At 41.5% G+C, this 11600-nt stretch overlaps 1 long non-coding RNA gene across 1 annotated transcript in view; it reads left to right on the forward strand.

The window, feature by feature from the left end:
* Nucleotides 1-11600, forward strand: part of LOC307069165 — a 35068-nt gene that overhangs the window by 18649 nt on the left and 4819 nt on the right. The gene's annotated exons all lie outside the window — the stretch shown is intronic.

Raw genomic sequence — 11600 nt, forward strand, 5'->3', positions numbered from 1 at the left:
ATCTGATAGTTCTACTTTCAGTCTTTTGAGGAACCTCCATGCAGTTGTCCACAGTGGCTGCACCATTTTACTTTCCCACCAACAGGGCACGAGGGTTCCCTTTTTACCACACTCTTGCCAACACATGCTGTCTCTTGTCCTTTTGATAATAGCCATCCTAATAGGTGTGATGTCTTTTTTTTTTTTTTATTAGTTTCTGCTTTATAACAAAGTGAATCAGTCATACATATACATCTGTTCCCACATCCCCTCCCTCATGCATCTCCCTCCCTCCCACCCTCCCCATCCCACCCCTCCAGGCGGTCACAAAGCACCAAGCTGATCTCCCTGTGCTCTGCGGCTGCTTCCCACTATCTATCTACCTTACGTGTGGTAGTGTATATATGTCCATGCCTCTCTTTCCCTTTGTCACAGCTTACCCTTCCCCTTCCCCATATCCTCAAGTCCATTCTCAAGTAGGTCTGTGTCTTTATTCCCGTTTTACCCCTAGGTTCTTCATGACATTTTTTTTTTTAAATTCCATATATATGTGTTAGCATACGGTATTTGTCTTTCTCTTTCTGACTTACTTCACTCTGTATGACAGACTCTAGGTCTATCCACCTCATTACAAATAGCTCAGTTTCGTTTCTTTTTATGGCTGAGTAATATTCCATTGTATATATGTGCCACATCTTCTTTATCCATTCATCCGATGATGGACACTTAGGTTGTTTCCAGCTCCGGGCTATTGTGAATAGAGCTGCAATGAACATTTTGGTACATGTCTCTTTTTGAATTATGGTTTTCTCAGGGTATATGCCTAGTAGTGGGATTGCTGGGTCATATGGTAGTTCTATTTTTAGTTTTTTAAGGAACCTCCATACTGTTCTCCATAGTGGCTGTACCAATTCACATTCCCACCAGCAGTGCAAGAGTGTTCCCTTTTCTCCACACCCTCTCCAGCATTTATTGTTTCTAGATTTCTTGATGATGGCCATTCTGACTGGTGTGAGATGATATCTCATTGTAGTTTTGATTTGCATTTCTCTAATGATTAATGATGTTGAGCATTCTTTCATGTGTTTGTTGGCAGTCTGTATATCTTCTTTGGAGAAATGCCTATTTAAGTCTTCTGCCCATTTTTGGATTGGGTTGTTTGTTTTTTTGCTATTGAGCTGCATGAGCTGTTTATAAATTTTGGAGATTAATCCTTTGTCAGTTGCTTCATTTGCAAATATTTTCTCCCATTCTGAGGGTTGTCTTTTGGTCTTGTTTATGGTTTCCTTTGCTGTGCAAAAGCTTTGAAGTTTCATTAGGTCCCATTTGTTTATCTTTGTTTTTATTTCCATTTCTCTAGGAGGTGGGTCCAAAAGGATCTTGCTGTGATTTATGTCATAGAGTGTTCTACCTATGTTTTCCTCTAGGAGTTTGATAGTTTCTGGCCTTACATTTAGGTCTTTAATCCATTTTGAGCTTATTTTTGTGTATGGTGTTAGGGAATGATCTAATCTCATACTTTTACATGTCCCTGTCCAGTTTTCCCAGCACCACTTATTGAAGAGGCTGTCCTTTCTCCACTGTACATTCCTGCCTCCTTTATCAAAGATAAGTTGGCCATATGTGCGTGGGTTTATCTCTGGGCTTTCTATCCTGATCCACTGATCTATCTTTCTGTTTTTATGCCAGTACCACACTGTCTTAATTACTGTAGCTTTGTAGTATAGTCTGAAGTCAGGCAGCCTGATTCCTCCAGCTCCGTTTTTCGTTCTCAAGATTGCTTTGGCTATTCGGGGTCTTTTGTTTTTCCAAACAAATTTTGAAATTTTTTGTTCTACTTCTGTGAAAAATGCCAGTGGTAGTTTGATAGGGATTGCATTGAATCTGTAGATTGCTTTGGGTAGTAGAGTCATTTTCACAATATTGATTCTTCCAATCCAGGAGCATGGTATATCTCTCCATCTATTTATATCATCTTTAATTTCTTTCATCAGTGTCTTATAATTTTCTGCATACAGGTCTTTTGTCTCCTTAGGTAGGTTTATTCCTAGATATTTTATTCTTTTTGTTGCAATGGTAAATGGGAGTGTTTTCTTGATTTCATTTTCAGATTTTTCATCATTAGTGTACAGGAATGCCAGAGATTTCTGTGCATTAATTTTGTATCCTGCTACTTTACCAAATTCATTGATTAGCTCTAGTAGTTTTTCGGTAGCATCTTTAGGATTCTCTATGTATAGTATCTTGTCATCTGCAAACAGTGACAGCTTTACTTCTTCTTTTCCAATTTGGAATCCTTTTATTTCCTTTTCTTCTCTGATTGCTGTGGCTAAAACTTCCAAAACTATGTTGAATAAGAGTGGTGAGAGTGGGCAGCCTTGTCTTGTTCCTGATCTTAGTGGAAATGGTTTCAGTTTTTCACCATTGAGGACAATGTTGGCTGTGGGTTTGTCATATATGGCCTTTATTATATTGAGGAAAGTTCCCTCTATGCCTACTTTCTGCAGGGTTTTTATCATAAATGGGTGTTGAATTTTGTCGAAAGCTTTCTCTGCATCTATTGAGATGATCATATGGTTTTTCTCCTTCAACTTGTTAATATGGTGTATCACATTGATTGATTTGCGTATATTGAAGAATCCTTGCATTCCTGGAATAAACCCCACTTGATCATGGTGTATGATCCTTTTAATGTGCTGTTGGATTCTGTTTGCTAGTATTTTGTTGAGGATTTTTGCATCTATGTTCATCAGTGATATTGGCCTGTAGTTTTCTTTCTTTGTGACATCCTTGCCTGGTTTTGGTATCAAGGTGATGGTGGCCTCGTAGAATGAGTTTGGGAGTGTTCCTTCCTCTGATATTGTTTGGAAGAGTTTGAGAAGGATGGGTGTTAGCTCTTCTCTAAATGTTTGATAGAATTCGCCTGTGAAGCCATCTGGTCCTGGGCTTTTGTTTGATGGAAGATTTTTAATCACAGTTTCAATTTCAGTGCTTGTGATTGGTCTATTCATATTTTCTATTTCTTCCTGAGTCAGTCTTGGTAGGTTGTGCATTTCTAAGAATTTGTCCATTTCTTCCAGGTTGTCCATTTTATTGGCATAGAGTTGCTTATAGTAATCTCTCATGATCTTTTGTATTTCTGCAGTGTCAGTTGTTACTTCTCCTTTTTCATTTCTAATTCTACTGATTTGAGTCTTCTCCCTTCTTTTCTTGATGAGTCTGGCTAATGGTTTGTCAATTTTGTTTATCTTCTCAAAGAACCAGCTTTTAGTTTGGTTGATCTTTGCTATCGTTTCCTTCATTTCTTTTTCATTTATTTCTGATCTGATCTTTATGATTTCTTTCCTTCTGCTAACTTTGGGGGTTTTTTGTTCTTCTTTCTCTAATTGCTTTAGGTGCAGGGTCAGGTTGTTTACTCGAAATGTTTCCTGTTTCTTAAGGTGGGATTGTATTGCTATAAACTTCCCCCTTAGAACTGCTTTTGCTGCGTCCCATAGGTTTTGGGTCGTCGTGTCTCCATTGTCATTTGTTTCTAAGTATTTCTTAATTTCCTCTTTGATTTCTTCAGTGATCACTTCATTATTGAGTAGTGTATTGTTTAGCCTCCATGTGTTTGTATTTTTTACAGATCTTTTCCTGTAATTGATGTCTAGTCTCATAGCATTGTGGTCGGAAAAGATACTTGATACAATTTCAATTTTCTTAAATTTACCAAGGCTTGATTTGTGACCCAAGATATGATCTATCCTGGAGAATGTTCCATGAGCACTTGAGAAAAATGTGTATTCTGTTGTTTTTGGGTGGAATGTCCTATAAATATCAATTAAGTCCATCTTGTTTAATGTATCATTTAAAGCTTGTGTTTCCTTATTTATTTTCATTTTGGATGATCTTTCCATTGGTGAAAGTGGGGTGTTAAAGTCCCCTACTATGATTGTGTTACTGTCGATTTCCCCTTTTATGGCTGTTAGTATTTGCCTTATGTATTGAGGTGCTCCTATGTTGGGTGCATAAATATTTACAATTGTTATATCTTCTTCTTGGATCGATCCCTTTATCGTTATGTAGTGTCCTTCTTTGTCTCTTCTAATAGTCTTTATTTTAAAGTCTATTTTGTCTGATATAAGAATTGCTACTCCAGCTTTCTTTTGATTTCCATTTGCATGGAATATCTTTTTCCATCCCCTTACTTTCAATCTGTATGTGTCTCTAGGTCTGAAGTGGGTCTCTTGTAGACAGCATATATATGGGTCTTGTTTTTGTATCCATTCAGCCACTCTGTGTCTTTTGGTGGGAGCATTTAGTCCATTTACATTTAAGGTAATTATTGATATGTATGTTCCTATTCCCATTTCCTTAATGGCTTTGGGTTCGTTATTGTAGGTATAGTCCTTCTGTTGTGTTTCTTGCCTAGAGAAGTTCCTTTAGCATTTGTTGTAAAGCTGGTTTGGTGGTGCTGAACTCTCTCAGCTTTTGCTTGTCTGTAAAGGTTTTAATTTCTCCATCAAATCTGAATGAGATCCTTGCTGGGTAGAGTAATCTTGGTTGCAGGTTTCTCTCCTTCATCACTTTAATTATGTCCTGCCACTCCCTTCTGGCTTGTAGAGTTTCTGCTGAGAGATCAGCTGTTAACCTGATGGGGATTCCCTTGTGTGTTATTTGTTGTTTTTCCCTTGCTGCTTTTAATATGATTTCTTTGTGTTTAATTTTTGACAGTTTGATTAATATGTGTCTTGGCGTATTTCTTCTTGGATTTATTCTGTATGGGACTCTCTGTGCCTCCTGGACTTGATGAACTATTTCCTTTCCCATATTAGGGAAGTTTTCAACTATAATCTCTTCAAATATTTTCTCAGTCCCTTTCTTTTTCTCTTCTTCTTCTGGAACCCCTATAATTCGAATGTTGGTGCGTTTAATGTTGTCCCAGAGGTCTCTGAGACTGTCCTCTGTTCTTTTCATTCTTTTTTCTTTATTTTTCTCTGCATCAGTTATTTCCACTATTTTATCTTCCACCTCACTTATCCGTTCTTCTGCCTCAGTTATTCTGCTATTGATCCCATCTAGAGTATTTTTCATTTCATTTATTGTGTTTTTAATCGATGCTTGATTCATCTTTAGTTCTTCTAGGTCCTTGTTAACTGTTTCTTGCATATTGTCTATTCTATTTCCAAGATTTTGGATCTGGGAAATAGAATCTTGGATCAGCTTTACTATCATTATTCTGAATTCTTTTTCAGGTAGACTGCCTATTACCTCTTCATTTGTTAGGTCTGGTAGGTTTTTATCTTGCTCCTTCACCTGCTGTGTGTTTTTCTGCTTTCTCATTTTGCTTATGTTACTGTGTTTGGGGTCTCCTTTTTGCAGGCTGCAGATTCGTAGTTCCTGTTGTTTTTGGTGTCTGTCCCCCGTGGCTAAGGTTGTTTCAGTAGGTTGTGTAGGCTTCCTGGTGGGGGGGACTAATGCCTGTGTTCTGGTGGTTGAAGCTCGATCTTGTCTTTCTGGTGGACAGGTCCACGTCTGGTGGTGTGTTTTGGGGTGCCTGTGGCCTTATTATGTTTTTAGGTATCCTCTCTGCTAATGGGTGGGGTTGTGTTCCTGCCTTGCTAGTTGCTTGGCATAGGGTGACCAGCACTGTAGCTTGCTGGTCGTTGACTGAAGCTGGGTGCTGGTGTTGAGATGGAGATCCCTGGGAGATTTTCGCTGCTTGATATTATGTGGAGCTGGGAGGTCTCTTGTGGACCCGTGTCCTGAAGTTGGCTCTCCCACTTCAGAGGCACAGCACTAACTCCTGGCTACAGCACCAAGAGCCTTTCATCCACCCGGCTCAGAATAACAGTGAGAAAAAGTAGAAAGAAATAATTAGTAGAAGAAAGAAAGAGAGATTGAAAGAAAGGAAGAAGGGAAGTAAGGAAGGAAGGAAGGAAGAAAGAAAGAAAGGAGGGAGGGAGGAAGGATGGAAAGAAAGGAAAGAAAGGAGGGAGGGAGGGAGGAATGAAAGCAAAAGGAAGAGTGAATGGAAGAAGAGAGGGAGGGAGGGAGGAAGGAAAGAAAGAAAGAAAGACAGGAGGGAGGGAGGGAGGGAGGAAGGAAAGAAAAAGAAAGTGGAAAGAAGAAGGGTGGGAGGGAGGGAGGGATGGAGGAAAGAAAAAGAAAGAAGGAAAGGAGGAGCGGAGGGAGGGAGGGAGGAAGGAAAGGGAGGAAAAAAAGAAAGAGCAGGTAAAGTAAAATAGAATAAAGTATGAAATATAGTAGCGTTATTAAAATTAAAAAGTAATTATTGAAAAAAAACACGGACCGAAAGAACCCTGGGACATATGGTGGAAGCAAAGCTATACAGAGAGAATCTTACACAGAAGATTACACATACACATTCACAAAAAGAGAGCAGGGGGAAAAATCAAAAATCTTGCTCTCCAAGTCCACCTCCTCGATTTGGGATAATTCGTTGTAAAAAGAGGAAAAGGGCGAAAAGTCTGAAATCTTGCTAAGTCCACCTCCTTAATTTGAGATAATTCGTTGTAAAAAGAGGGAAAAAAAAGGGGGGAAAGTCTTAAATCTTGTCCTCAAGGTCCACTTCCTCAATTTGGGATGATTCGCTGTCCATTCATGCACTCCACAGACGCAGGGCACATCAAATGGACTGTGGAGCTTTAATCCGCTGCCTCGGAGGCTGCACAGAGAGATTTCCCTGTCTCTGCTCTCACAGCTCCCGGGTCTCAGCCTTGGACCTGGCCCCGCCTCTGCGCGTAGGTCGCCGGAGGGCGTCCGTTCTTCGCTCAGACAGGACGGGTTTAAAGGAGCCGCTGATTCGGGGACTCTGGCTCACTCAGGCAGAGGGGAGGGAGGGGAATGCCCTCTCCTCGCGCACCAGGCAACAAAAGGGAAAAAAGTCTCTTGCCTCTCCGGTAGCTCCAGACCCTTTCCCCGGACTCCCTCCGGGCTAGCACTAACCCCTTCAGGGTCTCTTCCTGCCGCCAGCCCCAGACCTCTCCCTGCGCTCCGACTGAAAGCCGATACCCGAGCCTCAGCTCCCAGCCCCGCCCTCTCTGGCGGCCGAGCAGACAAGTCTCTCGGGCTGGTGTGTGCCTGAGGGCACCGATCCTCTGTGCCAAAATCTCTCTGCTTTGCCCTCCACACCCCTGTTGCTGTGCTCTCCTCCGCTACTCCAAAGCTTTCCCCCTCTGCCCCCTGCAGTCTCCGCCCTCGAAGGGGCTTGTAGTGTGTAGAAACCTTCCCTCCTTCACGGCTCCCTCCCACTGGTGCAGGTCCCGTCCATATCCTATTGTCTCTGTTTATTCTTTTTTTCTTTTGACCTACCCAGGTATGTGGGGAGTTTCTTGCCTTTTGGGGGGTCTGAGGTCTTCTGTCAGCGTTCAGTAGGTGTTCTGTTGGAGTTGTTCCACGTGTAGATGAATTTCTGATGTATCTGTGGGGAGGAAGGTGATCTCCGCGTCTTACTCTTCCGCCATCTTCCTCCGGCTCAGGACAGAGAGTCTTGAAAGAAAATCCCGAATGCTTTTCTCCCCTTTCCCTATGCACTGGCTACTCACTAAGGAACAGTCTGGCTTTCATATTGTTGATTGACTGACTGATCGCTCATAAGCACAGCAACCACATTCTAGCAGCCAAGCACTTACTTACTAGGCACTTGCTGTGGGCAGGCCCGGCACTAATAAGCGCTTTCCAAGTAGTGTCTCCAGTCCTATGGGGAAGACTGTTTTCTCCAGCAACGTTTTCCTCCAGCTCCTGTCCTCGCCAACTACACCAATGTCTTCATCAGCCAGTTCCTTCCATGGGCAGATGCGGGCATAATCCATTCGAGCAGCAGACCGCGTCTTGCCTCAGTCCTGGTCCTCCAGCCCGGAGCCAGCCTCCCGGTGTGATGTCTTAATTGCAGCTTTGATTTGCATTTCCCTGATGGTTAGTGATGTTGAACACCTCTTCATATACCTATTTGCCAGTTGTATGTCTTCTTTGGGAAAATGTTTATTCGGACCGTGTGCCCTTTTATGAATTATTGGTTGATGTTTTTTTGGTTTGTTTTTTGCTGTTGAGTTGATTGAATTCCTTTTATATTTTGCATATTATCCCCTCAACAGATAACATGATTTGCAAATATTTTCTTCTGCTTCATAGGTCAGTTGCCTTTTCATTTTGTTGATTGTTTCCTTTGCTGTGCAGAAGCTTTTGAGTTTGATGTCGTCCACTTGTTTATTTTTGATTTTGTTGCCTTTGTTTTGGTGTCATTTCAAAAAAATATCATTGCCATAACCTATGTCAAGGAGCTTACCCCTGTTTCTTCCTCTAGGAGTTTCACAGATTCAGGCCTTACGTTTAAGTCTTTGATCCATTTTGAGTTCATTTTGGGATATGGTGTAAGATAAGGCTCCAGTATAGTATCATTGCACGTGGATATGCAGTGTTCCCAGCAGCATTTATTGAAGAGACTATCCTGTCCTCATTGTGTGTTCTTGGAGTTCTTGTCAAATAGTTGAACATATATGTGTGGGTTTATTTCTGGGCTCTATATTTTGATCCATTGGTCTATATATATATCTGTTCTTATGCCACTACCATACTGTTTTCATTACTATACCTTTGTCAAATAATGAAATCAGGAACCATGATGCCTCCAGGTTTGTTATTTGTGGGGTGGTTCATCAAAGGGTACAAATGATCAGTTATAAGATGAATACATTCTAGGGATCTAATGCACAGCATGCAGATTTAATTTAAGATGTTGTATGGTATGCTGGAGACTTGCTGAGAGAGTAGACCTTAGTTTTATCCCACGCACCACCCCAAAAAACCTTTAGCTATGTGAGGTTATAGATGCATAAATTAGTTTGACTGTGGTAATCATTTAACAATGTGTACATACATCAAGCATCATATTGTTCCCCTTGAATATACAAATTTTATTTGTAAATTGTACTTCCATAAAGTTGGAGGGGATGGGAGGAATGTGTGTCCTGTTCACATGGAAAAAATTAATTACTATAAACTGTCAGAGGTGAAGCCCAGTATTTGGGTTACTAGAAAAATACACTTTTAGTCAGCTGTCTTCAATAAACTCAATGACCGAAAGGAAACAGTGATCAAAGAACTAGGAAACAATGAGAAAGATGTATCCCAAAGAGATAGAAATTATGAATAGGGACAAAATAAAAGTTCTTCAGCTGAAAAGCACCGTAAGTGAAATGAAAATTTAATAAAAGATGTCCAACAGCAAATTTGAACAGGAGAAAAAGAACCAGCAAAGTTTAAAAGGTTAGTTGAGATATCCAGTCTCTGGAAAGGAAAAGAGGAGCAGAAAAAGCAAAGAATGAAGAATAATGAGCAAATCCTATGAGACTTATATGCATCAGCAAGCTTATCAATGTACACATAATGACAGTTGCAGAGGCAGAGGAGAGAGAGAAAGGGGCAGGAAATCTTTGAAGAAATGATGCCTGAAAACCTCCAAACTCGGAGGAAAGACATGAATCTACACACCCAGTAAGTTCTACAAACTCCAAGCAGGATAGAATCAGAGATCCCCACCTAGGCACATCATGATCAAATTATCAAAAGTCAAAGACAAAGAGTGAACCTTGAAAACAGCAATAGAAACAACTCCTCATATACAAGTAATCGTCAGTAAGATTTGTGCGCATTCCTCTACAGAAACCACACAGGACAGGTGGCATTGGAATGGCATATTAAAAGCGTAGAACAAATGAACAAAAATACCCTTTCAACCAAGAATTCTATATGTGGGGGAAATGAAGGGGAGTTAAAGACATTCCAAGACAAACAATAACTGAGAGAGTACATAGCTAGTAAGCTTGCCCTATAGAAAGTACTGAAAGGAGTCCTTCAGGCTGAATTGAAACAATGCTGGGCACATATTTGAAGCAATATGAAGAAATAAACCACAAAGGCCAAGGTAACTACACAGGTAAACGCAGAAGCCAGTACTGCTGCACTTTTGGTTTATATCTCCTCTTTTTGTTCTCATATATGATTTAAAATACAAATGTATAAAGCATTAACTATAAATCTCTGTTAATGGGCACCAAATATACAGACATGCCATGTGTCACCATAATTAAATAAAGAAATGTGGCAGAGCTAGGGAAAAGCAGAGTTTTTGAATACTATGGCAACTATCTCCGTGTTAATACAAACTTGATTATTATAAAGCTAAGATACTAATTGTAACTCCCAGTGTAACCACCGACACTGCCCCCACAAAAAGCTCCAGCACTAAAAAAAAACTAAAAAAGTACAGCAAAAGGAGTGATAAAGGATCACTTTGTACACTATAAAAAGTAATTAATAACAGAAAGCAGAGTAATTGAGGAGTGAAGGAACAAAAAAGACTGACATGTGGAAAATAAATAGGAAAATGTCAGGAAAACTCTTTCCTTGTCAGTAATCAATACAATAACCATAGATAAAACTGTTCAACGAAAAGACAGCACCAGTGAGTGAACTTCAGGCAGTCACCTTAGCGCTGGATGCTCTGGCCAACAGTTAGCACCATCTTCACATTTTCATGGACAATCAGGCCGTTGTCATCGGTCTGGCTGTCTGGTCCGGCCCATGGCGGCAGCGACGTTTCCTTGTGTAAAACTGTCCCCTTTGGGGTAAAGAGCCGTGGGAATCTCTTGGCCCACAGACTCCCAAATTATAAATCCAGGTCACACGTGTCTCTACATATACTAAAACCACTACGCAGGGCTTCGCCAAGACCCTCCTGATGGGCTTTGGAGTTCCGGGCCTTATTGATGGTGACCGAGGCATGCATTTTACTTCTCAGGATACACCACGCTGGGCTCTTGAACAGCCTTCAGTGGACCTTTTGCCTCCCTACCCGGCCTTAGGCTGCAGGACTCAGAGTTCCAGAGTGGCTTACTTCCACAAGTTCAGATTCCATTACACGAAAATGGCACGTTTCTGTCGCTTGCAACACGCCAGAGGTGAATTATAGTATAGGGTCTGACTGCATCCTTTGATGTTTGACTGCTGAGGGCTTTTAAACGTCAACCCTCCCTCTTCCCCAATGCCCCACACTCCACTCTCTCCTTTGGCACGGTTGTAGGGTGGAGGGCAGGAGGAGTGGGCATCAAACGACACTAGCTACTGCCAGCACAAGGGAACTGTCATGCTGGCCCCATCCACTAATCACAGTAGAACTCCCAAAGCAATTTCTTCCATTCCTGACTCTCTGAAGTCTATTTTGGAGCAGCTTGAGAAGGCTGCCCTGCTCTCCCCCCAGAAGCCTCCTCACGTAAGGAATACACTTTGCATCGCGTCTCGGTAGTGTGTGTGTGTGTGTGTGTGTGTGTGTGTGGTGTCACCAGTCTTGATTGACCGTTGAACCCAACTTGGGATAGGAGGAGTCCATAGTGACTCAGGGTGGCAACAACAGCTCTTCTCCTGAGCCTTCCCAGGAGCGCACTGCAGAATGTGTGCTTCCCATCTGTGAAACGTTAGGATGTGTCAAATTCGATGTCCTGGATCCCAAGGCAGTGTGCTTACTGGAAGTAAGGGACATAGCTTATGTTCTCCTGAACGTGAAGTTACAGCTGACACCCAGTCTTGCTTCTATGCCCATCAACAGTAGTAACTGGGAT

The sequence above is a fragment of the Hyperoodon ampullatus genome (assembly GCF_949752795.1).
Source record: "Hyperoodon ampullatus genome assembly, chromosome: X".
NCBI classification, from domain to species: Eukaryota; Metazoa; Chordata; class Mammalia; order Artiodactyla; family Ziphiidae; genus Hyperoodon; species Hyperoodon ampullatus.